At 35.6% G+C, this 26,535-nt stretch overlaps 1 protein-coding gene across 10 annotated transcripts in view; it reads right to left on the bottom strand.

Annotated features, from left to right (window-relative positions):
• Positions 1 to 26,535, bottom strand: part of kmr (kramer) — a 90,895-nt gene that overhangs the window by 42,515 nt on the left and 21,845 nt on the right. The gene's annotated exons all lie outside the window — the stretch shown is intronic.

Genomic DNA, 26,535 nt, shown 5'->3' with positions numbered 1-26,535 from the left:
TTACGAATGTAGTACGGAACTCTCCGTGCGCGAGCCTGACTCGCACTTGGCCGGTTTTTTTCTATTATCGTTATAGAAACGCGAGACTTGAAGACAAGCACGTCCGTGGTCCGCATGAATATTTCTATAGAAAACGGTATCTATTGTAAATATTCTATTCCGACGCAACCTAGTACCGATTCTATTCGTTCCGTATTCAGCACGTGCGAACGTAATTATCTTGAGGCTTTATCGAACATGAAGAACACCGCTGGTTTTGAATGTGAGTTAATTGTACTAAATTAAACCTAAATTATTTTTAACTAGATAATTCCCGCGACTTCGTCCGCGTGGATTTAGGGTTTAAAAATCCCGTGGGGACTTCTATTTTTCAGGATAAAAAGTAGCCTATGTCCTTCCCCGGGATGCAAGCTATCTATGTACCAAATTTCGTGAAGTGAAGTGTGAAGTGTGATGTGATGAAGTGAAATTTCGGCCGGTGAAAAGCTAGCAGACAGACAGACAGACACATTTTCGCATTTGTAATATTACTATGTATGGATTACTAGAATTAATGGTTTATGCTATTACTGCATTCAAATTACCAATTTGTAAGCATTTTTGGAAGGGAAGCGGGAAACGGGTGGATGAGCAAGGTGAAGAACCATGTGAAGCGCTCTCGAAAAGGCCTCTGTACAGCAATGAAGATTAGACGTAGCTAAGTAAGCTGAAGATTCTTATAGGTAGATAGGTCTTATAGCACAAGCAAAGGAAAAAATCCGAAAACCGTGAATTTGTGGTTACATCACAATAAAAATCTAAATTACCATATAGATGGCGCAGTAAGTCAGTGTCCTACATAAAGTCTGTATATTTTGTACGGAACACTACATATGCGAGTCCGACTCGCACTTGAGCGGTTTTTTTCCACTTCTACCTAGTTTGTTACATCTTTAATAAGTAAGTAATAGCGTGCGACAAAGCTCTATACACCACAAAAATAAACATTTTCATGAATAACTAACGTTCTGTAACCACGCGTTTGCGCCCAGTAATTAAAACATCATAAACACGTGCCTTATTACCATTATTATACAAAGAAATCTCTGAAGAATTTCATAAGATGATAATCTTTCAAATTGTTTCGAATGTTACGAGTAATTATAGCTTTAATTTTGATAATAGTAAAAATAATGACTCATACAATCTAAATTTAATTTGGTTGAACCGTTTATGTAGTACCTAATTATAGCTTCAGATTAATTAACTCCATAGTAATACTATAGTGTAAACAAGGTGAAAACTTTAAACACGAAGGATCATCATCATCATCGTCGTAGTCAACTGATAGACGTCCACTGCTGGACATAGGTCACTTGTAGGGACTTCCACACGCCACGGCCTTGCGTCTCCGGAATCCAGCGGCTCAGTGCGATTCGTCTGATGTCGACATAAAGGATCGTTCCCATCGAAAAATCGAGTAGCTCATTACTAGGTCTTTTCAGTAGAAACTAGAAAAGGCATTTTGAACCAAATTAAAGATTTACTTGGTGATTCGAAAGCTCTCAATAAAAATTTGTTTGAATAAAAAACTTATCGTTACTATGATATTCTATTCCATGTTGTAACGTCTTACCTAGATAATTATCACTATTAGGTATAAGTCCCGCAAATTGCTATTGCGCTGGAACCATGTCTCATTTTGACGTCAGCCGAAATAAAAACATACCATCAGCTCGAAACTTCAGTCTAGCTAGTGCTGACCTCACTTTTATGGCGGCCACGCGCATTGGCAATTTGCGGGGCTAATACCTAAGTACCTCATCTATGTTAATTATTCGCCTATTTTATTTGACTTTCAAAACGTGTACAGTGTACACTGCTATCATACTTTGAAAAGTAAATGATTTGATTTGATTTAGGTACGCCTTGCTTCCATCGATTGCTTCGAACGAAGCGGCCAGAAAGTAAGGAATACGGACGCTGGGAACACGTTCCATATCTTAGCATTTTCATATCAACAAATTGATAAAAAAACGTTTTGTACCAATGGACTTGATGTCCAAAAATACACTTAATTTCATTTCCATCTTCATTTACAACGACCTCGTGTTCATTTTTACAAAAACAAAAATTCACAAGGGAAATGAATTAATCACAAGAATAATATGTGCTTAACCTTATTTCGAAATAAAAGTGAAGCCACTCGAGGTTTGGCTCAAACACTCATTTGACAATGACTTTCATCTCCCACGACCACGACTTCGCACCTTTGGAGTGTAAGCAAAATATGTAATGCTTGGTACAGTCAGCAACAAAGCTAGGTTTGTTCCACAGTCGCTTGTACTGACGGGTGCGAACCTATCATTCGTTTTCATTTTTTTTTTAAATCTTTTTTATTCAAATAAACTTTTACAAGTACTTTCGAATAGTCGGATGCATCTTCCACTGGTTCGGAATGCCTTTCCTACCGAGAAGAACCAGCAAGAAACTCGGCGGTTGCTCTTTTCAAATATTTGATATAGGTACAAGATTAGATTATGCCATGTATACAAAAGTATTTGCAGTCTTGTGCGTTGCTGGAACGAGCTGCAGGTCAAATCCACGCTCTTTTATCATTACATCATTTAGCCTGCACTCGCCAAACGTATAAGGCCATGAGTATAGAGCCTTTAGGGCAGTATTTTTGACCAACTTAAAAAAAGAAAGTTCGACCTTTAAGTATCGTGTGTTCGCAATCCCACTTCTACCTTGACCAAAAAATAAACATTCTCTACTTTCAAGGTAAGTAAATAGGAAACGCAAGAATTAATATACCTATCTCTATCAAGATAACGACATTTTGACTTGTCGAATAAATGCAAGTTTGACTTAAAAAACCTGCTAAGTGCGAGTCAGACTTGCGCACCGAGCTTGTATGTATCTTAGTTGATAAGTATTTCACCTGGGAAAATTCTTCAGTGAAAGCTGAGATTCTAACAATTGAGTTTTGATTTTATACACTTTAGTGAGACTAGTTAATCCCTGACCTAAACCGATTAGACTGCTTGTTGTATTAGGTATATTACAAAACCCGAAGGAACGAAAATATCAATACACAAAATAGAGTAGGCTGCCTCTCCACTGGTGCGGAGCTAGGTAGCGGAGCGAAGCGAGAAAGTGATGCGGAGCGGAGTTGCGGACTGTATCTGTCCATAGACACGCAGCTAGGTACAGGCAGCCAATATTAGCACTCACTCTATATTAAAATCTAAGGTGTTTAATTGTTATTTTCTTTCTAAAACTAAGCATAAAATTATAGATAAATAGATAGTAGATACTTGGAACTTCGCAAATGGCACTTACCCTTTTGCACGAGCATACTTGAGATACTCAACCCTCAGAATTATTATGTAAGAGTTTACACCTTTAAGTGCAATACATACATATGTACTTCTAAACAAGTTGCAAATTAACCATGATTTCTAGTTCTTTTCACACGCTCTACTATTTTAACTTGAATTTAAAGCAATTAAACCTACACACGAATTTATATTTCTGACAAATTTGCAAGATCAATCAAGACAATGCGTAGATCTTGTACCTCCTTTTTACAACCCTATTTTTATATTATAAATCTGAAAATGTTTGTTTGTTCGTGTAAATTTAACTTTTAACAAACGTGAAGAAAGATATATGTTATTCTCCGGAAAATATTTCAATCCATGAGTTTGGGGTTCAAAATTCCAGACAATAAACTTAATTACTTTTATCATGTTACGTGTTATATATTACGCTTTTAATTTTTTACAATTTTTCTCAGAAATATAAAAAAACCGCTCGCTGCGCTTGCGATATGTTGTGGTGGCGATGCTCATTTCCTTTTTGTTAAAAATCAGAAAAATTACTACTCAACCGATTCCATGGGACACAAATCACTACCTAGAAAAGCGATTCTAAAAATCCACGCGAACGGAGTTTCAGGTAATGTATGTACTATGTAGATTACCCATCGTATAAGCCTAGCTTTACTGATACAGTGACAGTTGCACTGATTGAGATATTATCAACGAATACAAAGATAGACGACAACGTGACCCGTTGGAAAGTGAAACTACAATGGACTATCATTTCAAAAGTGTTTAGTGCTATTCTTTGCAGAGACCTCGAATAGATAGGCGACAGTAATATTTAGGGCACGCTAAAATACAATGCTTGTGAAAATATTTTTATCTTGATAATGTGATTGTGATGTGATGTTTATCACATTTTAATTGCAACTAACTAGTATAAGGAAGAGATTACTATTCTTACAGATTCTGTGCTTTTATGAACTAAGAGCCAGCGCGTGCTAGACCTTTGTTATTGTATAAAAGCTTAATAACGAAGGTCTGGGCTCTCTGTCTATTATGTGGCTTGTGTCTTGATAAGATACCTACATACTTTGTTGACTACAATTTAGTTTTCGAAAATTTACAAGTAAGTACCTACTTAAAGATTTTTGTATTAGAAATCTTTTAAAATAAAACGTTACACAGAGTTTCATTGTTAAGTTGCTAAAAAGCTATTCAAATTCGTAAATGCAAGTTAAATAGAACTTTACTAAGTAAAGAAAACAATTCCGAAGCGTTACGGAGTTATTTACGTTTACCGGCATGTATTACTTACTATTAGCATAATTCTGTTTAAATTGCGTTTTGTGTAAACAAAATGGTGTTGCGACCTAGTAAACGATATTGATTGCATGTCATACCTTATGTGGGCTATCTGTTGATAAATCGAGTGGCTTCTCGTAATTCGGGTAGCGGGACAGTTAATTGGTTGATTACGCACTAGTTATTGGGCATTTGACCGACATACCGTATCTTGGTATTAAGTAAGAATGACAGCATAGTTGGTAACTCGTTCTTCATGTTTTTAATATAAAAATTCTAGATAATTTGAGCATTCAGTTCTATTAGCGCTAGTGTTGTTTGAATCGTTTTTGAACTTATCTTTTCTATCGGGTCTTTACTTTCAAATACATAATATTGACAGCATATTGACCTTCTAACTTGGTGGAGTAATCCTACCCTCCTAAATTATATTATATGCAAAGCCTCAATAGCTCAAAAATCAGGACTGAGTAGACTAAACCCCGAATGATTGTAAGTTCAGTGCTCGGTGGTTCGAAGTAGGTAATGGTAGTTCTGAGACATACTAACGCTAAGTTGGTGGGGAAAGAGAATGAAAACATATACATATATTACATTTTAAACATTTTCATTCATAAATTTCTTAAAAATTGTAACGAGAATATAATTTGTAACAATGTAGATGAAACTTTTCGATTAAATTAATTAACTTACACAGAAACCGACAATGTGGCAAGCTCTAGAAAATCACTTCAGACCAAAGACTTATAATTACACTGTGCTTGAAACTGAAACTTTGCGCTGTTGGAAATTAAACTATGCGGTTAGTTCGACGAACGTTATTTTATTATGTTTAACTTCCAGTGTAGTTAAAACAAGGTTAAAGCATATATTAAACTATATTTCCGCATACAAAACAACTCATTTTGTGTGTAAAATTTTGCAAAAAAGGGCCATTTTCATATTAAGGAGCTTAAATTTAATTGAAATGGTCTTTAATTCTGATAGTATGAGATATCGAGCTACAGGTTCGACAGAAAATAACAACTTCCTATCAAAAAAAACTTGATCTAGGGCAATTAAGAAAAGATGATTTCACCGGATATTAAATTGTCGGCTTATTATTAACTACGATGATAATGATGTAATCCTTAAAACATTATTATAGCAGATTAGCAGAAACAGTTCAGTACATCTTAAAATAATAACTAGGTCTTAAGTCCCATGAAGTAGTACCTACTCACCTAATCCTAGAAATGGCACATAGTACGAAGAAGATAAACCTACTATACGAAGATTTGAATAGCAGTAGCTAGATCAATTGACAGCAAGTCCTTAGGTACATAGTGTAAGCTAGATCCGTTTCTTTGAATTGCAATATAGGTCCGAGTCATCAAGTCGCCTACATAGGTGTTAGGTAGGTACATCCTGTATTTATCTCACCATTCTAGTGCTTCAGTGTTTACTTTCATTGATAAGCAGACTCTGCCACGAATCGGGTGCAAAGCTACGTATGTTTTCCCAGAAAGGATGTCAGGCAAGATTTTGTTTGTCTTGAGGTGGCAAGAAAAATAGCTCTGCGTATAAACAATTTATACCATTAAACGATAACTGATATCTCGAGTTGCTGGAATGGTAACTCCATACCGAAATTCCCAGACCCCACTTGTGGACAGACAGCCTCTAAACTGCACACACAAAAAGCACTAGAAAACAACAATGTTGATTTTTTTACAAGATACCATTGTACCTATCGGTTGTATCTATCGGTTATTTTTAATTATATTACAAATAACAATAAATTATTTTTATATAGATCTAGCTGGAAAATATAGTTGAATTAATCAATGAAAGACTGTTGATTTTAAAAAGGCGTAAATGGAGCTTTCCAAATAACGTAGGTTATAAAAAAGTACGCGTTGACAGTTTGGCACGTTCGGCCTCTCAACCGGTCACCGCGATGAACAATTTGGTACAGCTATAGCTTGCATCCCGACTCTCGAGGAAGAATATAGGCTACTTTTTATCCCGGAAAATCAAAGAGTTCCCAAGCTGTGGCAACTGGAAACCTATAAGTGGGTCTACATTTTTACAGAATACCTATTTTTTTTAATTTCAGTAAATTATCTTGTAGCCTGTAGGCTGTCCTAATGCAATAAATAAAATTTAAAAAAATAGCTCCTAATCTTTACTTAGTTTTTTAGCAGTACTTTAACCTCGCCATTTGTTAAAAAAGGAGAGCCGACGTTTTGATTTATCCTATCTTAATTTTTTTCCTATCTTAATTTTTTTAACAATACAGTAAGGTAGTATCATTAATTGTAAAGTAAAGGCACTAAGACAGTACTCAAATTTTCAAGAAACTCATTATAATGCTCAAGAGTCTTCCTAGAATATAAAATTGTAAGAGTAAACAAGTATATTTAATTTGGTTGATCGAGAGTCGAGACTGAAATACCTCATGTAGAAGTTGTTAAAAAAGATAATACTAGTAATCAATAAGAGATAGGAAGCATAGCTTTTCGAGGACGTAGTTAGTGAAAAGCAAAGAACGGAACTACTACAGGAAGCTGTAGTTTAGAGAGGACTCAAGAGTGCTTGGTGGATATCGATGTAGGAGGCCCGGAAGCGCACCTATCTGCTATCCTACTTTAAAATAATTGAAATCCAGTTGGTGTATTACGGAAATTAGAGGGTATAAAATATCAGTAAAACGCAACTAGACTCTGACGATCTCTGACGCAGTGGTGATGTGGTCTTATAAGTGGGAGGTCACAGGTTCGATTCCCGACAGGGGCAATTTAAGAATTTATAATTTCGAACCGAATACGGATGAGTGCACAAACTACAAAGGCCCATACCCCTTCCAAGTTAGCCTGCTTCCATCTTAGACTGTATTATCACTTACTAGGTAGATCGCAGTCAAAGGCTAACTGGTAATGAAATTTCAAAAAAACTTTCGTAAAGCGAACATCTGAAACGAGTGCTAACGAGTCAACTAACAACACTACTTTTCTAAAAACTAATGTTGGCACCTCTCCCAAACGTCGAGTGACACCTACGAAAAAAACTTTGGGCGCTGGAACATTCATTTACTAAACTGGCGATCATTTGACAGTTGTTACTAAAATAGCATAATATTCATCATCATCTCAACGATGGAACTAGGAATCAGATTTCCTCTCAAATTGAGAAGAGTTTAGTTAGGTCATACTCCACCACGAAGTGTAATATAGAATAGAAATATATTTATTCGAATCGATTATTTTAACAAGTAGGCACTTTTGAATCGTCAAATCCATCTACCACTGGTTCTAAATGCCTTTCCTGTAGATCCGCCAACAGCATAATACCTATTAGAGATTTAGATAAGTATAGAAAAATTGCCTCCCTTTAGACAAATCAAAACGCAGTGAGTTAGCATGTTGATTGTAAATTGATTGGAGGAGGATCAAAAGATTGTAAATATGATTAAGGAACTGCCATCAATCAAAGATGAATCGTTGAATTAATAAGCTCAATTTGCATCGTTGGATAACATCAAGAGTAGGAAAGGAATTATTATTATAGAAACTCATCTTAAATAATATAACGTACATAATATCTAGAACGTGTAGCTAGATGAACACTTTGCTCAGTTTAAACAGGTTGAACAAAAAGCACATCTCAAATAACCGGCCAAATGCGAGTCAGACTCGCGCACTGAGGGTTCCGTACTACAGTATCGTTATCTTAAATTGAAAATTGAAAATACTAATTATTTGTTCATGAACACATTTTTTTTTTATGTAACCACAAATTCACGGTTTTTGGATTTATTCCTTTACTTATTGCTATAAGACCTACCTACCTACCGAATTTTATGATTCTTGGTCAATGGAAAGTACCCTATAGGTTTTCTTGACAGACTCAACGGACAGACAGACAACAAAGTGGTCATATAAAGGTTCTTTTTTTCCTTTTGAATTACGGAACCCTAAAAATGAATATGTCTCAAGTCTCAGTATATTACGCATACTTGTAGCACTTATGGCATACTTCGGCGGAGTTTCGCTAAGTAATTTCCTCCGTCGAAAGCGACATTTATTAGCAAGGCTCACTTTTCTATAATGGTAGGTATCTTAATTTTGCGTGAAATTGCGTTACATAATTTAGAAAATTTCCCGTTCCAAGATTACACTTTCATTTCACTAAACGAGGAAGTGAAGTCTTTACGAAGAAGATATTGTTTTTCATTAAAAAAAAGTAAGCGGAGAACGAAGTTAGATGATAAAGTTGAGTTTTTTTTGAGTTCCGTACCTCAAAAGGAAAAAAGGAACCCTTATACAATCATTTCGTTGTCTGTGTGTCGTGTATGTCAAGAAACCTATATAGTACTTCCCGTTGACCTAGAATCATGAAATTTGGCAGGTATGCCTTATATATGCGCACAAATCAAAGTAATAAAAAACTTTTAATAATGACCACACTCAATTCCTAAGTTGGGTTTCGGAAAAAACTGAACAAACATAATCGTCATTACGATAGAGCCATATCTCATACATTATTGTTTACATGCCCAATTAGGTAAAGTGCCTTTTAATTTACCGTGACATGTAAGTACATTTTCCAAGAAAGTAAACAAAAACTTGTTACACGTCTGACAATTAAGTAGGTTCGTTTGTGCTACAAGCTTCTTTACAATTTCATTAACACATATCCACGTGTCCCCGTTGTGAGCGTGGGTGAGCCGTGAGAGGGCACTACAACCTACTACTACTTTCCTAACGTGTGTAACTGTAGTTTCGAGTTCCACATCTAAAAGCTTGTCTACATGTGGCATTTACCCGCGAGCTCAGAATACATAATAGTACAGGTGTCAATTTTTACAAACAAAACAATACTTTTTTTATTTTTTATTTAGATGCTTGACGTAACGGAAACAGTGAGAAGACTAAAAAGGACCAAACCTTTTGAGTTAGTGTTTAGTGATTAGTGATAGTGTACATAGTGTAAGTGCTGAAAGAACACGTGAACAAAGTGTCATATCTCAAATCAAGAAAGACTAAGATGCGTCAGTGGACAATTTCTTAGTATATAAGATAATTTATAAGTTTAGGTTAAAATAAAATTACTTATTAGTCATACATTAGGCTAGATCGTAATATAATTGAGTAGCTAATTGGCACTCAACAATAAGGAAAAAAAAAATAATAATAACTTAGATACAAGTTAGCCCTTGACTGCAATCTCACCTGGTGGTAAATGATAATCCAGTCTAAGATGGAAGCGGGCTAGCCTGGAAGGGATATATAGCAGGTTTTATCACATCCATGCCCCTTTGGTTTCTACACGGTATCGTACCGGAACGCTGAATCGCTTGGCGACACGGTTTTGCCGGTAGGGTGGTAACTTGTCACGGCCAAAGCCTCCCACTAGACAGATTAATTTAACTAAGTATTCTGTTCTTTTATATAGTCTAGTGGTGACGACATCAACCTTTTTCATGCGTTCGGGGTTCGATTTTGGACACACAGTATACACACCTCTATTGCATTTGCGTTTTAAGTAATTAAATGTCAAACCTGCATGCCTGAGAGTTTGGCAATTTGGACAATTTGGCAATCCGCACTTGCCCAGCGAGACGGCCTATGGCCAAACCACGTCTGTGGCCAAACCCTTTCTCAATCTGAGTGGAGACCTCTGAGTGGACGTTCTCATATTAAGTGAGCTGGCGATGAATTGATTATGATTCTTGTTTTATTTGATCTCTATAAGCGCAATATTTGCTTTCATTGCCTACAATGTCTGTAAAGTTACGTAATATTGATAATCGTTTTTTGATTATCTGGAACTAATACTCTTACAAAAATCTCTTTATTCGTTAAAAAGTTATGTCGTCTAATACTTATAGTACAAAGAGGTATTGTCAGTTTGTAAGTTTGTTTTGTAACGGTTTTGTATGTAGGGGGTAATCTCCGGAACGAATGATGCGACTCTGAAAATTATTTATCTGATAGATAGAGAGTTACATTCTCCACAAATTAGTAATAAATTATACCTACCTCGTAGACGAAGTTGCGAGCACAAGCTAGTTAGCAATGTTTTTTGAACATTCAGGTGATATATTAAATTTATAATAACTAATACAAAATTACTTATTCTGTAAGGAATAGGTTATTATAGAAAGCTCCGAAAATCTGAAAAACACGCGGGAAGCTCTAAAGAAGCAACTTTTTAACAGCTTACGCGAGAGCTACGTAACGAGTGATTGCATGACCATTTATAACACGAAACGAGCTCTCCAAATCGCGCGTAAAATATCTCATCTGAACAAACTTTAAATGCCTGTATGCACAGGTGTTGGTTGGTTGGTTACGCAAGCGAATACCGCAGCGGGCCTATCGACCGACCAGCTAATAGGTAGTAACTGCATTGCCTTGCAACGTGCTTTTGGTTTTAGTGCTGTGGTTCAAGCTTAAGCTTGAACCACAGCACTAAATTCCATTCCATTTCCATTAATTCCATTAATATTTAATTCCATTTGGAATTAGCCAATGTGCCGTGGCCCGTGGCCTTTTGACGTGGCGTATGTTTTGTGTGATTGTATTCTCTCAACGTAATATCATAGCCCGAACTACTAGCAAGCTGAAGTGGCAGTGGGCAGGTTATGCCTGTCGTAGAGGCGATGACCGTTTCACGTTTGAGCCGGAAAATCCTTGGGTGGAGAACCGTTTTTAAGCAAGCGTAGTTTGGGACGCCCTCCAGCACGATGGACCGAAGATATAAAGAGGCTGGCGGGAAGTGGCTGGATGAGGAAGGCTGAGGACCGGGTGTGGTGGCGCTCTATAGGGAAGGTCTATGTCCAACAGTGGATGTCTACAGGCTGATGATGATGATGATGATGATAATTCTCTCAACGTAGTATTAGAATGTCTGCCAATCCCACACTTGGCCAGCGTGGTCGATATGGCCAAACCGTTCTCATTCTGAGAGAAGACCCGTGCCGGTGATGGGTTGATTGAGGTGATATAAATATAGTCGAGAAAAAAATACATAGATGTCAAGAAAGATTACGATATTTTTTTTGAAAATCATGATGCTACTATTCAATAATAAAGCGAGTATAATAAAAGCGTTACAACTGTTAAGGATTTACCAGGAAAACTTGATACTAAATACAGTCCACTTTCCAAGGCACTAAATTATATTGTAGAGATTTCTCTTGGTTTTCTCTTGAAATTAAAACGGCCTTACCTACATACCTATTTGCTTCAATTTTATGAGCTTTTATGAGTTAAACTCATATTTAAGTGTCATCACTGTATTATAAGTTATCACCGTCACAACTCGCACATTACGGACTGCGATAACGACTTGCCAAAAAAATGTTACCATTCTTCATGTAAACGTTTTGGTAGAAAGTACGGACTACATTCACATCATAATCATCATTAGTCATATAAAAAATTTGAAATATCCACATAAACAATTTCAATCAGAGACAGGCCTGGCTGTACTATTTTGGCTGGCGGTTTAGCCAGGCAGATCAAGAACAAACAGTGCGACAAGGATTTTTCACGACTTTTACATTGGGAAAACCATTGATGAGTGCCGGCAAGAAACTTTGTACATCAAACTTTAGAGTGAGATTTCGGCTTTTTAGAGCGTTGTTTCTGTCAGCCATATGTGACGTTTTCTCGGTCCCAACGACAGAGAAAACGCACTACCTCTTCCTAAAGGTCGATGTACAATATTTCCTGCTGGGTACTGTAGGAGGAATCTACCCTAGAAAATGTTGCTAAAGCCGCAAGAACTTATTGTGCTCGAACTAAGGATGCTTTTAGCTGTGAAATTCTGAGCTATTGAAAAGATTTCAATAATCCCTTTTTCCCAAACGGAGATATCGTATTTTCTGCTTCCGACAACATCACTATTCAGGAAATGGCAAACATGGATAAAATAAACCTTCAACCTTGAGCAAATGAATGTTTACCTCGCAGCTAACCGATCAATTCTATTGCATCCACTGCATTCCTACCTCCCTTCACATGATCAAATCGCTAAATAAGAACTAGCGGTACCTAACTATAATATATTTATATCCGTACATAAGTAGGTAGGTATACGTGTAACTTCGGTAATCCATAAATTTTCAAAGAAAAATAATTAATATTAATCGGACCTACTTATGCAACATGGAACCAATCCACACACATGCCAAAATTGAGATAAGTATACAGAAAGCTTTTAAAATGCACCTTCTATCAACCCTGTAAAAATCAAAATGATCTGACAATTCTAACATAGTAAAACATTTCTATGACAAAGTTATCAGTCCACATTTTAACAGTTGTTCAATAAACTAACAAGATCCATGTCCCATGGTAACCTGACAATCTAAGAAATCATTGAATTTTTATTTTTTTCATAAAGACCCATACCACATGGTCCCTTTTTATAAATCAATTTTGCAGAACCATGCGGGTTGGTTCTTGTTTGCAATAAAAATATGTCATAGTTCTATATTTTTACAAAGACTCACATTACTTGGTCCCTTGTTGATATAAATCAATATTTACAACATCTAAGAAAACATGTCTTTTGAATCTGTGTTGTTTAATAAATTTCTTGAAAAAAATTATTTATTAAAGTCAGTGATACCTAGTTACATTATTGTGATTCGCTAGTTTTTCTAAATTCAATTCAATTTTTCCCAAAATAACTACATTTTGAGTGGTAATTTTGTTTTGGTATGAATATGGCAACTTAATCTAATTTAATGGTAGATAAGTAGGTAATATTACAAAGGCAACACTGTGCTTTAAAGCAGATTAGATCAGCTCGTTGTGTGATTTGTAAATTAATTTACTATTTCCAACAATGAAGACATATAAGAATACATACAAGAATAAATATCAGGAGACAAACTATGATTTCTAGCTGCCGCCACTTAATTTTTTTTATTTAGCTTTGACCCTTACCACCTTAGAGTAAAACTTAGCACAGATATTCCTTAAGTTATTCTAACATTAAGAAATAAACATCTATTAGGTCTTTTCGTCACCTATACCCCAAAAGTCAGTCAGTGCATCATATCGGTTATGACTTACGGTGCCGTAACATGGACACTGACAGCCAGGCTAGTCCACAAATTCCAAATCGCTCAAAGCATTTGAAGAGAAAAGTTCGAAAAGAAGTAATTCGCCATAGAACTAAAGCACATATAATAGATAATATGGCTCTTGAGGCTAGAACAATGAAGTAGCAGTGGGCTTGTCAGAAAACTGCTCAACCAAAGACTGTTGATAGCTGCTGAAATCGTAAGCTCCCCAGTGGCGACCGTAACTTGGAAAACGTATATCGGGACGCCCTATACGAGTATGGAGCACCCCCTGTGTGTGGAGCGATGACATTCAGAGAGTGGCTACCATCAAATGAATGCAAAAAGTTTAAGATAGAAGATGCCTGTGTCCAACAGCAGATGCAACTATAAAAAGACGATGACTTTAAGCGTTTAACGTAGTTGTAGCGAATTTATAAACGAAATTTGCGATACGCACTTACCAAGTATAAGATATCGCACTACACCGATGATACTACCTTGTTTGCACCAGTGCTCGTCATATGGAAGAGCTACTTCTCAAAATGAAGTGTGTTAGTCTTAAGAGTTCAGATTAAAAATAAACCGCAGTAAATCTATGACGATGGTTGTAGACCGCACCAACAATAACTCGCCCGAAGTTACTCAAACTCTGAACTGGGAGGTTGTCCTATCCTGCATTTCTTGGTGCTTTAATCTCGAACAATGATGGTTGTGTAAAAGAAGTGAAGCGACTATGGCGATAGCAAGAACTGCAATGGAAAGGCTGACGAAAATATGGAAAAACAGAAAGAAACATCACAAAAGCTACGAAGATCCGGCTTGTTTGGACATTTGTTTTTCTAATTTTTATACGCTGCGAAGATGTGAACTCTGCGACTGATTGAGAAGAAGATTGACGCTCTGGAGATGTGGTACTGGAGGCGAAGAGTCTCTTTGAACGATTTTCGCACCAACGACGTCTCTATACTCCAAGAACTGGGCATTAAACAACGTCTTTTGGCGCTAGTGCAAAGTCGCATGTTCTTCGGACATGTCTCCCGGCATTAGAGTGACTCCATTGAGCGTCTTGTAGTGCATGGCAAGGTGGAAGGTATCAGAGGGCGAGGAAGGTCACTTAAGCGATGGCCCGACCAGATTAAGTCCGCTGTGGGTGGTCTCGTGCACGAATGTACCAGACTATCAGCCAAAAGGCGACAAGTGGCGAATGCTCTTGAGGCGTAAAACATCACTTCGTGAAAACGTCACTTCGTGATGACCACAGCCACTCTGCCAAGAATATTACGACGGAGCAGAAGAATATACGTGCAATCTAACCATTTTAGCCATCCTACCTGTATTAGCCTAACTTTGTGAGAAGTCTGTATTATTATTAAAAGAAAAGCTGACTGACTGACTGATCTATCACCACACAACTCAAACCACTGGACGGATCAGCTGAAATTTGGCATGTAGACAGCTATTATGACATCCGCTAAGAAAGGTTTTTGAAATTTAAAATAGGAGTTTGAGATTAGTGCAGTCCACGCGGACGTAGTCACGGGCACAAATGACAACTCATTCATGATTTTTATTTCATTTCAACAATAATTAATAGATAATATGCGTTTTTTTTTAATTTTTACTATAAAATTATGGCAATGTAACAAGGAACCAACCCACACACAGGTAATTTTCTACAAGGAACCATGACTTCTTTTTCATATTATTATTAAAACTGTTAATATTTTTCATCAATATTATATTTGTATAGATAGTATAAACTATTTCCTACAATATTGTGAATAAACTTTATTCAAAATAACAAACATATCAAACGTACACAAAATTTTCACTTAAACGGCTTTTTCTCAAAACTATCATCGTGTGGGTTGATTCCATGTCGCATAAGTAGGTCCAATCAATGTGTCTGTCTGTTACCTTTTAACGGTCCATCCATTTAACCATCTCTGACGTTTGGTATTGAGATAGCTTGCATCCAGGAAATGAACGTAATATGCTTCTAGTAACCCCGGAAAAATCAAAGAGTTTCCAATTTCCATGGAATTTACCAAAAACTTGAATCCACGCAGACGAGGTCGGTCGTGGCAAATAAGGTCTTATGCTTGCGATGTTACTTCAAGGTTAGGTAAAAAACACTTAACTATTCAGGAAGCGTAGATAAATATGTATGTGGAAATAAGCCGAACCTTGAAGTTAAACAGATGAACGATCGGAATGGTTAATGTTACGTTGCATCGAACAACATTAGAAACCACGGAGAATTTCGGTTAGAAACAAAAATAGTGACGCAAAAACAGGGATATCCGCCGCATTCCAGCGTCCTTTCACGCATTGCCTTTGCGATTTAATGTCAAATGGTGGATCGGTTTTGCATCACCGATCTGGGTGTAATAAAACGGATTTACTGATTTACTGAAATAGAAATGATCTACTACGTGTCCTCATAAATGCAAAAGTTTGTCGTTTTGACTGAGGCTACTGAAGCGCTTAAATGCAGTTTGGAACAGTGTCAGCAATTATTTTAAGTACCTACGCACTTAACTGTTTTTATGATGATTGGTTCGTTCGTTTTACTCTATAATAATAATCTCTATATATAAAAATAAATCGCTAAATGTGTTGCTGATCGCAAATCTCGAGAACAGCTGAACCGATTTCGCTAATTCTTTTTTTATAATATTCCTTGAAGTACGAGGATAGTTCTTACGCAGAGAAAAATTTAAAAATTGCCTGAAAAAGAATCGACTGAAGTTCGCCGGGTCAGCTAGTAATATAATAATAGAGAAAGCCAGTGCGTGCCAAACCTTCGTTATTTTACAAAAGCTAAAAGTTTCTCTGCGTAGGTATAGTTCCCAACACTGGCAGGAACATATGTTTGTTGGATCATGGTGGCTTTGGAAGATAACATGGAGATAACAGATAATAAAAGCGTAAAAAATCTTCCGACAAAGTATAAAGTCTTATTTTATATGTTTTCTTCGAAATAGACTTAGAAAGAACACGTCATGCATTGCCAGACAAAATATGTCAAAAACTATTCGAATTCTAATAAAACTTAAAACAAGATCCATGAAGCTGTAAAATTTCGTAAAATTACACTAGGGAACTGAATTGACTTCAAAAACGTATTTTTTTAAGATAGCATAGAAAATCGATAAAGGTAGAGAAATTCTCTAAAATTCACATTCATACAAATGGTACTAAATATTGATACTTCATACGAGTAGATACCTTAATAGTTATACCAGTTTTCAGTAGGTAGCTATAATACCATACAATACACCTAATAATAAGGCTATCTATTATTTTCGTTAATTAATTATTAATCATGAGTAAGTATGTAACGACGTATACTTACCTACATAAATTATTAAAGAAAAAGCCTACTAGATATGAGTAAATGAGTAGGTATGCGGAGATATAAAAATTTTAAGAAGCGTAGGCTTGCTGATAGGTCACTCACCCTCAGACGCTACGTCTTATCAAACTGATAAGTTACAAGTTTTACAAGTTTATGGTGGCTTAAAACTTTTACAATAATACGTATAGTACGCGACAAGTCGTTATGGCAATCGGGGTGAGAACGCCTCGCACACCCGCAAAGCCCCCGCGCTAACCCGGTGCGGGCGAGCGCGGGAGACGTGCGGGTATTCGGAGCGTCCCCCCCGCCTCATACCCCGATTGCCATCTCAACCTGTCGTGAACTATACATACTCGTAAGTAGGCATGTACCTTTAGTGATTAGTGGTCTTATTTTTACATGCATAATACAGTACGCGGCAGGAAATATTGTACATCGACCTTTAGAAAGAGATATCGGTTTCGTAGAGCGTTGTCTCTGTCGTTGAGACCGTCAAAACGTCACATAGGTATAATTGACAAAGACAACACTTTTTTTTAATTTTATAGACTAGCGCTTGGCTACAATCAGCCTTGGGTGGCAAGTGATGATGCAGCCCTAGATGGAGCGCGCTTGCCTAGAAGATGCCTATTCACTCTTGTCTTGAAGGTATCCATATTATAATTGAAGGGGAAAACTGATGCTGGAAGGGTGTTCCAAATCTCAGCGGTTCGAATTAGAAATGAGCAGGCAAATCGCTTCGTACGTATCCGTGGAATTTCAACTACGTACGGATGCAGACTCTACGAAGCAGAAACCTCTCTCATAATATTTTCAGCCGGCCACTGTAAGTTGTTCCTAGTATACTTGCTCGTATATTATGTACCTTCAATGACGTACGCACTTCGTTACTTCAGAATACAGAACACACTTTATTACCATGTGTATCATGTTGTATCACACTTTATTAATTACATGTAACTATTTAAACAAATAAAAGAGACATTCTCACAATATTGTATTTTATTAGGCCACTTTCAACAATTGAACATTTTAGTGAGTACTTTCGACTCTCAAGACCATAGAGCGAGAGTCCTGACCACAGATACTAACCTATGATAGTATGCTACATCTTTCTCCTTACAAATACAATCCTAAAACCTAAAATTCTTAATTACTAATTACGATGAAGTATCATAATACTGCAAATAGTTAGGGGGCCTTATGAGTCTTTTGGGACGTTCATAGTTCTCCAATTTGGTCAATAATTTGTCTGGTGACAAATCTTGTAATGTTTGTTCTTCCAAAATTACACTTTTTTTGATAAACGGTTTTAGTTGAGATGTATTTCTTCTCATATAATTATCTTTATCATCCTTTATTATGAAGGATCTTGGAGAACTATGTGCGCTTACAATATCAGCTGGCAACCAAACATTATCTTTCAAAAACATAATCTTGTCCCCTTCTTTAAAATTATAATTAAACTGTTTAGCATTTCTGTCATAGTTTCTTTTATTTATTTCATTTCTTTTAACTTGAAACTCAGTAAAATTAGCTATGACCCTTGGTATCAATAATTTGTCATGCATTGGTAATATTGATCGGATATTCCTACTCATCAATAGTTGTGAAGGCGAATATGGACTATTAATCACTGGGCTGTTACGGTATTCTAATAGCATTAATTCAATATCTGACTTCACTTCCTTACACTTTTTAAGCATACTCTTTGCAACACCTACAAATCTTTCTATAAAACCATTTGATTTTGGATATAAGGGGCTGGATGTTACAACTGAAAAACCCCATTGTTTTGCGAAATCCTTAAATTCTTGTGAATTAAATGGCATATTATCAGCTCTGAGAATTTTTGGAATGCCATGTGAAGCAAATAAACATTTCAAGATTTTAATTACAGTTGCAGCTGACAGAGAATTAACTTTGACTAACTCAAACCATTTCGAAAAATAATCTGCAACTATCAAATAGTTATTGTTGCAAAATGTCAAAAAATCACAACCAATCTTTTGAAATGGGAGTTTTGGAATTTCATCAATAATCATAGGTTCCTTTGCTTTCTTCACGCTATATTTTTGGCACAATGGACATTGACTTACCAATGAAATAATATCATTTTTCATATTAGGCCAAAAAAACAACGACTTAGCCCTGCCCAAAGTTTTAGTTGTACCAAAATGCGATGAATGAACTTTTTTTAATACTATTTTCTGAAGTGAATCTGGTACTATAATTCTGTGATTTAAATAAACCAGTCCATTTTCCACAAAAACATCATCTTTGAATTTCCAATAAAACTTAGCATAATCTGGAACTTTATCAATACTCTTTGGCCACCCATTTTTATAAAAATCAATTAACTTCTGCATTAAAATGTCACTAACAGTTGCCTCAACAATATCACTTAAAAATTCATCACTAACATTGACTGAATGTACCACTACATCCAGAGAATTTTCAACACTCACACAATCAGCTTTAGAAGATGCTCTACTAATAGCATCTGCAATCAACATTTCCGACCCTTTTACATACTGTACATCAACATCATAAATATTAAGTTTTAACCTTATCTTTCTTAAACGCTGAGATGCAATGCAGTGAATTTCTTTTTTCATCAATGCAACTAACGGTTGATGGTCAGTTTGTATGATAGTGTGTCTTCCATAAATATAATAATGAAATTTTTTGCATGCAAATAATATGGCCAAAAATTCCTTATCAATTTGTCCATATTCACATTCAGCATCATTTAGACTTTTTGATGCAAATGCTATTGGTTGATTATTTTGTAATAATACACAACCAATTGCATCCTTTGAACTATCTGTTTGAATGGTTAACGGCTTATTAGGATCAAAATTTCTCAAAACAGGTGGACTAGTTAAAACATTCTTAATTTTTTGTATACAATTATCATGACTCTGATTCCAGACAAAATCAACATTCTTTTTTAATAGCTCTCTAAGTGGTCCAGTTAGTTCTGAGAGATTTGGAATGAATTCTCTTAAGTAATTAACCATTCCCAAAAAACGTTGCAAACTCTTCTTGTCATTAGGTACATCATAATCCATTAACGCCTTAACCTTATTCTTATCAGGTAACAAACAGCCATTAACTATTTCATGTCCTAAATATTTAACAACTTTTGGCAAATATTGAAATTTTTTCAAATTGAATTTTATATTTAACTGTCTAGCCCTATCTAAGACTTTTTTTAAACTTACATCATGTTCCTCCTTTGTATGTCCAAAAACCAAAAAATCATCAATATAAATAAATACATTGTCAATCCCTTTAAAACAAGTTTCACAAGTTTCTTGAAAAATTTCAGCGGAAACATCAAGACCAAAAGGTAACACATTAAATTGATAAGTTCCAAATGCAGTGGAAAAAGTACAAATTTTTCTACTGGACTCTGCAAGTCCAATTTGCCAAAAGGATTCTTTTAAATCCAACACTGAAATATATTTTGCATTACCAATCTTAGCTTTCAGGTCATTAATGGTGGGTATCTCAAAATATTTTTTCAAAATACATTTGTTCAAATCACGTGGATCTAAACACACCCTAATGTTATTTTCATCTTTTTCAACAACCACTATCCTATTAACCCATTCAGTAGGAGTATCCACTTTAGATAAGACACCCTTATTACATAACCGTTCCAATTCAAATTTGAGCTTTTCCTTCAATTTTAAAGGTATGCGATGTGGTGGTTTAGAAACAGGCACAGACCCTTCTTTTAGTAAAATTTTGTATTCGTTAGGAAATTTACCTGAACCAGTAAAAACATCAATATATTTATCTATAAGAATCTGTTTTTCTGGGCTATCTGAACTTAGATTTTCCACATCTACGCTACTAACCTGTTTCTTTCGTTCTATAAGGCCTAATATAATGCAAGCATCTTTGCCCAGAGTTGGCTGAAAGCACGAGTCAGTTACTATGAAATCAATGTAAAAGTGCTTATCTTTTAACCTCACTTCCAATAAAACACTCCCGAATACTCTAATATTTGTCTGATTATAGGCATGCAATTTAAATTTACAACATTTTAAATTCAACTTCTTACTTTCGCATAACGAATGAAACACATTATATGGAATCAAATTGACATCTGAACCTGTATCCAACTTAAACTTACAACTCTCTTTATCTTCTAAAATGAGTGTCTCCATCCACTCAATAGAACAAATATTAACATTTACACTATTACAATAAAACTCATGGTCAGATTCTCCTCCAGAAAACTGACTAAAAGCCACTGTTTTAACTTGCCTAGTACGGCACACTTTAGAAAAATGGTTAAACCGATTACACTTTTCACACTGTTTTCCTCTTGCTGGACAGAGTTGCAATTTCCGCTCATGCTCATCACCACACCATTTGCACCGTATCAACATGTTTAATGTCTTCTTTTCGATGAAATTTTTATTAACTTTATTAACCTGAACATTTGAAGTACCTTGAACTTCAGCAGCGTGCTGATTCTCAACCTCCGCCAGTCTTAATCTTTTTATAACATCATCCAATAAAACATCACCCTCCTTGATTAACTTTTTCTGAGTCTTTTTATCTGTAGTACCAAAAACTAACCTATCTCTTATGGCCTCCTCTTCTGAACCAAACTTGCAGCCCTTTGTCAGTTTTTTGAGATCATTTACAAACTGGTCAAAAGGTTCTTCCTCCTTTTGAGACCTTTGGTAGAAAAGGTATCTAGAATATAAAACATTTTGTTTTGGCTCAGAATACTCTCTGAACAACTGAATTACTTGCTCATAAGTAGCATCGCTAGCAAGGGAAAAATTATTAAAAATTTTCACGCCTTCTTCACCAATTATATTTAGAAGAATCGCAATTTTTCTCTCATTACTGGTTTTGTTAAGACCCGCGGCTGTTAAATATATGTTCACATTCTGTTCGAAAAACTTCCAATTTTCAGCCAAGTTTCCTAGTACATCCAATTTCTCTGGTAAGTTGAATGACGAAACCGCCATTTTGTTGCTTGATGTTTCTTGCTTACGATTTTATACGTAGGTCAACAAAGACTGCGCCATGTATCATGTTGTATCACACTTTATTAATTACATGTAACTATTTAAACAAATAAAAGAGACATTCTCACAATATTGTATTTTATTAGGCCACTTTCAACAATTGAACATTTTAGTGAGTACTTTCGACTCTCAAGACCATAGAGCGAGAGTCCTGACCACAGATACTAACCTATGATAGTATGCTACACCATGGAACGTTGAAAAGCTTACCTCAAGGGCAAGCTTCAGATCTTTTAAAAACTATACGAAAAATAAAATGGTTATATTATAATGTGTTAAAAATACTATAATGTGTACCTGTTTCATGGAAATAAAAGGCACGCGAGAGCATGGAATGTTTAAAGAAGTTTCCTTATTTTTTGTCCGAGTAGTTTTACTTTTGAGCAGCGCACGCGCAGGCCACTCACCCTGGAATGTTTGAGAGGCTGCATCATATCAGCTGGTATGTATACCTACAGTGTACAGTACTACCTCTTTTATAAGTTACGCTGATGTACCTGCGCAGAAGTCTCATTTTGATGAATGGCGCCAAAAAATCTCTACCAATCGTAGCGTTCGTCTGTCGGCTATTGGTTGTTAGTCTAAAATATATAAAAGTAAAAGGTGACCGACTGCCGAGTGCCGACTGACTGACTGACTGGTCTATCGACGCATAGTACGACGTACGACGTAAGCATCCGCTAAGAAAGGATTTTTGAAAATTCAACTCGTAAGGTGAAATAGGGGTTTGAAATTTGTGTAGACCACGCGGACGAAGTCGCGAGCATAAGCTAGTTGTTACATAAGTTTTGTACGCGCGAATTATGAGCGAGATAACACGAGCCTGTTTGTTCTTTTGTTTAAAATCTTAACGAGTTCTATACTTCATTGGAGTAGGTACATTCGGTTTTAGACGGCGTTTAGGTTGTGCTTTTCTGCGCAAACGAATTTTGCCGATGCAACTTATAAAAGTGGTATTGGTAATTATAATTCTTTGAAATGACGTTAGGAATAACTCTGCATGAGAGGGTTTAAGGTTAAGCACGTTTATTAAGTTATGGCCTTTTCTATTTTAAGCCTGTGTAGTATCATGTAGGTTTAATCCACTTAGCGTAGATGTATTTACAGTACGCGGCAGAAAGTAATGTACATCGACATTTAGAAGGAGATGGCAGTTTTGTAGAGCGTTGTCCCTGTCATTGAGACCGACAAAACGTCATATATAGATATGAGTGACAGAGACAACGCTCTACAAAGCCGAAATATCATTTCATATCTGTTATTTGTTTATTGAGTTGAATAAAAAACATATATCCGAGCATATAGCAATCCGAGCAAACATATAGCTCAACCGGTATAGGAGTGGACTGAAAACCGAAAGGTCGACGGTTCAAACCCCGCCCGTTGCACTATTGTCGTACCTACTCCTAGCACAAGCCTGACGCTTAATTGGAGAGGAAAGGGGAATATTAGTCATTTAACATGGCTAATATTCTTAAAAAAAAAAAAAAAATATCATGTAGTTTAAAAACATCAATTGTCGATTAAGAGTTGTTGTTATATTCCAGTCGTGACTACAATATACAAAGCAAACTATACACAAAAACAATGATAGACACGATTTAATTAACAAGTCTATGTAGGTGTAATAAAGAACCCTATAATAATTAATTCATGTTTTGTAAGAATTTCGTGAAGGTTTTTGGTTTTTAGCTACCTAGCCAGTAGCCTACCTATAGTAGGTACCTACCTACCTGCTCGATAGATATGGCACGGTTTTTAATAATTATCTAACTGTCTAGGTTATTATCAACAATCTCTACCTATCTGTAAATACCTACTTATGTAGAAACTAGCTTATGCTCGGGAATTCGTCCGTGTGGACTACAAAAATTTCTGACCCCTATTTTACCACCTTAGGGGTTACGTCATAATACTTATGATTTTAAGCTTATTTCGTGGTTTAACGACATATTATTTCGTGGTGTAACGACGACCCGTGCAATTGGATTGAAATATCGACAAATAAAAACAAAAATTAATCGTGGTATGTACCCGTTATATACATTAAAATATACGTCATAATAGGTATCTGCATAAATCATAAATCCTTTATTTTGCTAGAATACATGTCACATTGGTAGTTAATTTTTAAGGTAAGTAAGAATCAATGTAATCGGCCATTTCTGGCATGCAAATTTTTTTCTATTATAACACAATTAATAAAATTCTAATAATTATTAGCATAGTTAAATTCATTAAATATTAATTATTTTTACAGTCTAAGTCAAGTTTAATTCTAAAAAAGGTTTTATAAAAGTCAACTTAACCTACTGTGCCAACATTTCATTGATTGAATAAAAACATTTATCTATTAACCACTTAAAAAGATCCTTCTTAAATCGTTGGAGGGGTAATACCCGTAATCCTGGAGGTAGTTTATTAAATATTTTTATACGCATGATATAACTACATTTTCCGTAAGATGCATGCCATCCGTCCGCTCCGTCCGTTTGAGCTGTGCTTTGATAGATTAGTCAGTCAGCTTTTCCTTTTCCTTTATTTATGTACCTACCTATGTATTAGTGCTTATGCTCGCGATTTCGTCCGCATGGACTACATAAATTTCAAACCCCCATTTAACCCACTTAGGCGTAGAATTTCGAAAAATCCTTTCTTAGTGGATACCTAGGTAGGTACTCTTTACAAAGAATACACCCTTTAAATTTCATGTCTCTAGGATCAGCAGTTGAGGCTGTGCGTTGATATATAAGTCAGTCAGTCAGTCAGGACTTCGAATTTTATATATATACAGATTTAGATTATCACACTAACTTTCAGGAAGTTTGTAAGATCTTATTTCTTGACAAAAAACGAATAGCGTTCAGGATTGCAACAAGTGTTGGAAACAAATGGTGCACAAACTGAGACCGTTCAACTTTTTACAAAGGTTTCATACAAAAAATCGCGCTTTGTGGAAAGGTTCGACTACCTGCATGCCTACTTTGAAGGCAACTTGCAAACTTTTGAGTCATTCTTTTATTTTATTTATAATCTTAACGTTAGATCACACGTTTGTATGCGTCATTCGGGATTCCTATATTGGATTTTATGTAATTTAATTTATCCGCATATTTCTATATTACACATGGAACAATTTTAACGTCCTCTCTATTTTAAAAATCTATAAAACAATTTAACGCTCTGTATAAAAACATCACATTAACACCTACCTACTCAGATTAACTTGAAAACTCGCGTCCACACTATACCTAGGTATTTTAATAATAATAAATTTAAGTCGGAAACCCAACGTTTCGTCTGATTCTGTGATTTCCTGTAAAAGTAAAAATATGAGCAGCATTTACGGTATTTCCATTTTTCATCATCTCTCTCGTTCTTAAATCTAAGACTCTTTTGGAGTGAAAATTAAACAGTTTAGACTTTTCATATTTTAAAATTCAAATGGGAGATTTATTCAAATTGTTAAAGTGGAACAAACTTATATTAAGTATTTTGTGTTCCGATGTCGATGACACATCGGCCTCGGCGATACTATAAGCTATTGCGACCTCATGCACCGAACTTTAAGAGACAGTCTCAGAATAAGGATTTTATGGCTTAAGCGTCATTGAAACCGATCCAAGAGTTAAATCATATAGAAAAGTTATCTAACATGCCAAAAAAATATTTAACTACCTACTAGCTATGTAGCTTTTACCCTGAAATTATCTGAATATAATAAAACTCATATTAGGCTTGACCATAATAATATTATGCTTTCGAACTTCATATCGCATTATCTTTGGTCCGGTTTGTCTGTGTGTAATTAATTATACAAACTATTAAAATCGTTACAAATATTATCCCTTTCCTACCCATATTATAAATGCGAAAGTGTGATTGTTTGTTGGTTTGTTCATTTGTTGGCTTATTGGTTTATTGGTCCTTTAATCACGTTGCAACGGAGCAACGGAACGACGTAATTTTTTTGCTTGGGTGTATATTTATAGTTAAATACTGGAGAATGACATAGGTTACTTTTAATCCCGGAAAACCAAAGGGTTTTCACGGGATTAGTAAAAACCTAAATTCACGTGAACGAAGTCGCAGGCATTATCTAGTGTTACAATAATATCAAAATTATTGAATTAAATCTCTTAATTATCGAAGAGAATTAAATCTAAATTATCGAAGTCTTTGTCCGTAATTTATATTATGTCGATTGTCGAGTTGCTAACTCAAGGTCCTGCTTAGTCGAATTATTTCGTGTCCTGCATTAATGTTTTGAAAACATAGTCACCATACTGAAAAACCGTCTATTCTTCTCACTTCTCTTTGGTGGCTGATCTGTCATAAAGGTGAGTCATTAAAGAATTAAAAACCCATTAGGATAATTGCAGATAAATGTTAGGAGTTGCGTTAAACCTTCCATCTTTTCATAATAATATTTTAATG

This window comes from Maniola hyperantus, chromosome 21 (genome assembly GCF_902806685.2).
Source record: "Maniola hyperantus chromosome 21, iAphHyp1.2, whole genome shotgun sequence".
In the NCBI taxonomy this organism is placed as follows: Eukaryota; Metazoa; Arthropoda; class Insecta; order Lepidoptera; family Nymphalidae; genus Maniola; species Maniola hyperantus.
Note: the sequence above shows the minus strand (reverse complement) of the source record. Positions and strands in the feature narration are given on the sequence as shown.